The 6087-nt window shown below is 32.2% G+C and overlaps 1 long non-coding RNA gene across 2 annotated transcripts in view; it reads left to right on the top strand.

The window, feature by feature from the left end:
* The first annotated feature begins 410 nt into the window (after nucleotides 1-410).
* The window catches only part of LOC132035414 (uncharacterized), a 21799-nt gene continuing 16122 nt past the window's right edge, over nucleotides 411-6087 (top strand). For both annotated transcript variants that reach the window (XR_009409240.1, XR_009409239.1), the window contains exon 1: nucleotides 411-1160. This is a non-coding gene — a long non-coding RNA (uncharacterized LOC132035414). The remainder of the gene's footprint in view (nucleotides 1161-6087) is intronic.

The following is a 6087-nucleotide window of genomic DNA, read 5'->3' as shown; positions in this document are numbered from 1 at the left end:
AATGTGATTGATAGGGTATTTTATTTTGTATATATATATATTCTATAAGTTGTATTTAACATATTATTATTTACATGGGATGTAATTATTTTAAACTATAGCTACTAAATATAAATATGTAGTAATATTAGTTATGCTATGTAGTAATCCCTTAAGTTAATTAAGGCTATATTCACAGTTTTAGTCCTTTTTGAACAAATTGGCCACGTCTTTGACTTAGTTAATTGAAAATAGTTTTAATTCGGTCGTAAATGAAATGATTAATTTGCAAATTAGGCTATTTAATAAATTGTACATTCCGCCTTCATATATACATATGTATACATGTATATATATATACATGTATATTGTGTATACATATGTATAAGGGCTCCTTTCCTTTTGTTTGAAAAATGACCGAGTCCATCCCATTGGTCAGACCCAACCCAGCTTCAAACGACCCCTTAAGTCTGATATAGGCCAAATAAGCCCCCATTCTTGGCATAACCTTTTAGAAGGGTAAAACCCTAGTCGTCATAGAGAGATTTCTCTCTCCACGTCACTGCTTTGCCGGAAACGGCAAATTCTCAAGCCAATAGGGGTCGCCTCAATCGCGCTAAGCCATTTCGGGTAAGAGCATTAATTTCTCTTACCTTCTCTCACCTCTCTCCATCGAAGAACCGCCCAAACATGGTATAATCTCTTCTTATTCTTGCTTTTTCTGCTCTTTTTGGTCAACCAAGGACAATGTTGTCTCAAGGTGAATTCAACCTATAAGATCCCATTGGTTCATGTGAAACCAAAGGATTCCGTTGAGTGTTCATGAAATCTAACCCTCCATATATTTTGCACTAAATCCCGACCGCACAATGTTGAAATTGAGGGAACAAATCCCAGATTTTCACTTGCCCCACATCGGATTCAAACCTAAAAGATTAGGATTTTGGGGTGCTATATAAAGAACCCCAATCCTTCACAATCACCGGACCGAAGATCATCATATATTCACAAAAATCTGAAAATACCTAGGGTTTTAGCAATTTTCTTGAAACCTTTAATTTTTTCAGATTAGTTAAGTTTTAAAACTTGTTTTTTTTTTCTTGTTTGTGGCTGAGCTTGAGGTGAAAAGAGCATAAAGAGGTCTCCAATTTCAAACTCGATCAAGGCTGCCCCCGAGAAAGGTAATCTTCTATCTTTTTTCTTTTAATTTTTGCATTATTAGTGTTTTGTGTGTCTAATTGTGTAGCTTAAATATGTAGCTTAGTGTTTATGTTAATTAGTTTATGTTTTAATGTTAGTGTAGTTAAGCTATGATTAGCTTAGCACTATAATGTAGTTTACTTGCTTAATAATTTATTAGTTCATATATATATATTTTAGTAATGTGAACCTGGTTTAGTATTATTTTGTAGATCATTGTTTATGCTTAAATTAGTTGATTAGTGTTTGGTCTGTATTGTTATTGCTTATAGTTTAGTCTAGATTTGGTTCAATATTATCATGTAGTGTTGCTTATGTATGGACTAATCTATGATTGACTTGGTAATGCTTTGTAGTTGTTGTTCTATTATTCTTGCACTAGCTTAACAATATTAGTAATAAATCATGTAGGTGTGGTTGATAATTGATAGGTCATAGTTGGATAATAAGAATTGGTTAAATGCCAAACTAGATTAAACATGAGCTATTTAGATTAACTGATGTAGTTCATATGCATACATGGTCCCAGATTCCACTTTATATAGTCTTGACCCATGTTTTAGTTTAGTTAATCCATGAAACATGAGACTTAATCACTAGAATGATATGACTTGAGGTCTAAAACTAAGAAATCCCTTCAGAAAACATGGCTAAATGAAAGAAAGGTCAGACTAAGCCTTCATAGGGCCAATTAATCTTTTAAGGCTTATATTCAGATTCAAAGCTAAGGGTCTGATCTCTGAACTATGCACAATCCACATTCTTTCCCCCTTTTGAAGGAATCTGGGTATGCTATCACTAGCCATTTGACACTTTTGAATTCATTAAAACTATTTTGAAGTGGAAAAAAACCCACCCCTTTCCCTTTGTTGGCTTGACTGATATACCTGATATGGGGTGGGTATACATTGGATATAGAAGGCCTGTATACATCTTAGTGTATACAGAAATTGTATATTTTGTATATGATATGATTAAAGCTCTTGAAATTTGTTCTTGTACATATGAGATTGGGTTACGGGCCAAATCTGTTCTTGTATGCTTATTTTGTGGGCCTGTTTTGAACTACCCGAGATTTGTGTCTTATCTTGTTTATTAATTGGGCCTGTCTGCACCTACTACATTTGCGCTTCTAAGTGTTTTATATGCTTGCCTTGAATCTGTGTTAATGCATATATGTTATGTATACACCTAATATATAGATGCTTAAGTCAAATGTCTATTTGTGTAAGTTCTTGTTAGTTTAGCACATAAGTCCTAGATGCTTTCTAACCACGGTTTTGTTTTTCCCCTCCCCCTTTGCATCAAATCCCACGTCGGGTCACTTTGGCCACCTTCATTCAACCAATCCGTTGGGCCTGAGGCCTAACCCCTTTCTTGATTGAGTCTGATGAATAAAGGAAGCTAATATTACGAAGGCCCACCTATGGGTAAAAATAGGCAACTTGTGGGCTTAGGTAAGCCCAGCAGCCTAAACTCTTCTTCTTTATGTATACATTTATGTATATATATTGTATATGTATTATATTATGAACAATTACTTATAGATTATTGAAACCTCAAAGGTGATAGAACTTAGGGAAATCCGGGTAGTGATTAAACATTTTTCTCAAATGAATGATTTTAAGATAAATACGGCCATCACTAATGTTCTTTTTTTTTTTTTTAAATATGATGAACTTGGGATTTTTTTTAGAGGATGATTTAAATGGGAAAAAAAAAATCTAGAACAGATAACACATAAGTTTAAACATTTTTTTGCACGGATTGCCCTTCGTTTGGGGTGGACCAATTTGTGATCTTTAAATTTTGCCCTTCATATTTGTGGTCTTTAAATTTTAGTAAAAGATGAGGAATAATAAAAATGGGTTGATTAAAATAAAAAAATATTTTGTGTTATAAGTCAGTCTTTGAACGAAGTTAAAGTTATGAATCATTTTGAGATAAAACCAAAAACCATTTCTGGACTTTTAGTTGATAACAAACTTGGACTCATTTGCCTTATAAGGGCTGGTAGTTTACTAAAACTGTGGTTTTGGACCAAAAAAAACCGTGGTTTATAAAGATGCTTTAAGGATTAATTTTTCAAAATATGGACTTGAAGTGATGTTTAGATTCTAAAGAGTGTACATATTTTCGAGAAGATATTATGTGGGAATTGAAAAAGAAATTAAAGTACATCAAAAATTTACATAGGTTTGTACGGATGTTTGTAATCAACAGGAATAAACAAGTGGTTAAAAAAAAAATACATATATATGAAGTTTGCTCTAAGGCATAAGTATGCCCCCGTCGGGGTAAGTTAATGGGTAAGTTGGCATAACTTTGTGAAGGAATTATCAAAGTTATCAGCCGGCTCTATCTTGAAAAAAGCATAAGTATGACTTTGATAATTGGATTATCTTAGTGGGGGCATATAATGGGAACTTTTAAGAAATAAATGGAATTATCAAAGTTAACCCTTTTATACTTAGACTATACTTTATTACAAAAGTATGCGTATGTAAAATTTAAACTTGCCTTGCGAATTTTTTTTATTGAGTTCTATATGGGTGTTATATATATATATATATAAGAATTAAGTTACGAAAATGGATTTTGGACCAATTGGAAATTGATTTGGGCTTCATGCTTTAGTAAAAACTGGAAAAATAAAAATGGGTTGATTTGAAACTATTTTGTGTTATAAGTCAGTCTTAACGAAGTAGCAAAATGAATCATTTTGAGATAAACCAAAAACCATTTCTGGACTTAGTGAAACAAACTTGGACTCATTTGAGGCCTAAAATGGACAAACAAACACCAAATTTTTCAGAATATACAAATGAACTCTTTTTAAACTATTGGGCCAAAATCCCAGAATCAAAGGAATAAACAAGAGGAATTACACTTGAACCTTAATTTGAGGGTAATTTGAGAGTAAGTTGGCTTTGGTAGTAGTACAATTGACTTTGAGCTTCGAAGACTAAGAAATAAATGGACAAAACCCTTTTTTATATTAATATACTATTATTACAAAGCAGATGTACTCCATTTATTTTCTATATATATATATATATAAGAATTAAGTTATAACATTGAACCAAGATAGTAGTAACTCCACCTAAGAGAAATCTTAAGTATGTTTTGGTCCGAAAATGAAATGACTAACTCTTATAAATATTTTTTTTTTCAAAAGGAACCAACTCTTTCTTTCCTTAAGGGCTATTTTGCCAAAAAAAAAAAAAAGGAGTTTTTTGATATGCCATGACAATTTTTTTTGAAGCAAATAATTTAATTATAAAATTAATCATATTACATGGATCTGTATCTTAGCGTCTTAAAATATAAAATCCAATTAGAGCATTTTTCCTTGTTTGATAAATCCAAGTTTTCATATTTTTTATATAAAATTGATTAACCCAACGTAAAGTGAACCGTAACACTAATGACTAATGTATATATAAGATATATGTGGCATCTTTATGATAGAAATATTTTAAGTGATTGTAAGTGCTAGACCCCACTTTCAATCTATATATATATATATATATATATATATATATATATATATATAAAAAGATGTGGAAGAGGAGCTTGATTGGCCAAGTGATGAAATGGTTGGAAAATGTATAAGATGAGTGGCCTTACACGTTAGCAATGTCCACTATGTGGATGAAGATTTTCTCTTTCCATTTGTATGGTATTTATCACTTTCATATAATATTATTATGGATCATTTTCAAAGTTATATAAATAGAACAAAGGGTATTTTGCCCCACTTCCATGGCTGGAACGTCCTTGCCCCTACTTTAATTGAGAAAAACTCTTTTCAAACAGAAGCCAAGATTTCCCTCTTCTTCAAAAATATCGAGGTGGCGGGAAGCTTTATCAAGATGAACCACGTACGATCCTCATCGATATCTTCCACGAGCTTGCATGAGCATTAAAGGTATATTTGTTAAGAATTCACGGGATGGTGTTCGGAAGCCGTGAATTCGATCATTGGAACTGTTACAGGTTGAATATGGGTTGATTGGTGATTGTTCTAAGTTGTTGTGTAGCTGGACTTGATGGATATGATGTGGTTGGTGTTGTTCTTGTTGTTGTGAACTTGGAAAATTAGTAGAAATCAACAGAGTATAATACTAGAAAATCGAAAAATCGGACCGAACCGAACCGAACTTCAAAAAATCAAAACCGAAAGCCCTAACCGAACTAGTTTGGTTCGGTGTTTGGTGTTCACCTTTAAAAAATCGAAACTGAAATAGCCGAACCGAACTTTGATGAAACTGAACCGAAGAACAAAAATTTATACATTACCCAAAAAAATTAAAATAGTCCAGACCCATTAAATTTAAGCAAAAAAAAAAAAAAAAACCCCAATTGCAATAAGCTCTCTTTTGCTTTTGTATCCTTAATTTTCCACTTCAGTTGAGAAAATCAAATATCCTTAACAAAGAAAGGTGACTAGGATGTGTCTTTAGGATTAATGTATGTCCTTTATGTGTTTTCTTAATTATTCTTATCGTATGTATATAACACCTAGTAATCATATTATGGTTACGGTTTTATCGTGTATCTTGTTTGTTTGATTTTGATTTTAATTTGTTAGTTTTATGTTTTGTTGCTTTTTGAGAATATGAATTAGTGTAAATGGAATCGCTTCTAATATCATATCAAAAAAATCGAATTGAAAAAACCGAAATCGAACCGAACCAAACTTCAAAAAATCAAAACCGAAAGAACCGAACCGAACTAGTTTGGTTCGGTTGTCGGTGTCCACCTTCAAAAAATCGAAACCGAAATAGCCAAACCGAAGTTTGATAAAATCGAATGCCTACCCCTAGTAGAAATAGGGGAAACGTTGTCTGGTTCATAATACGACAAGTTCACCATTTGATATACATGATATACCAAGTATATTCT

This window comes from Lycium ferocissimum, chromosome 10 (genome assembly GCF_029784015.1).
Source record: "Lycium ferocissimum isolate CSIRO_LF1 chromosome 10, AGI_CSIRO_Lferr_CH_V1, whole genome shotgun sequence".
Classification (NCBI taxonomy): domain Eukaryota; kingdom Viridiplantae; phylum Streptophyta; class Magnoliopsida; order Solanales; family Solanaceae; genus Lycium; species Lycium ferocissimum.
Note: the sequence above shows the minus strand (reverse complement) of the source record. Positions and strands in the feature narration are given on the sequence as shown.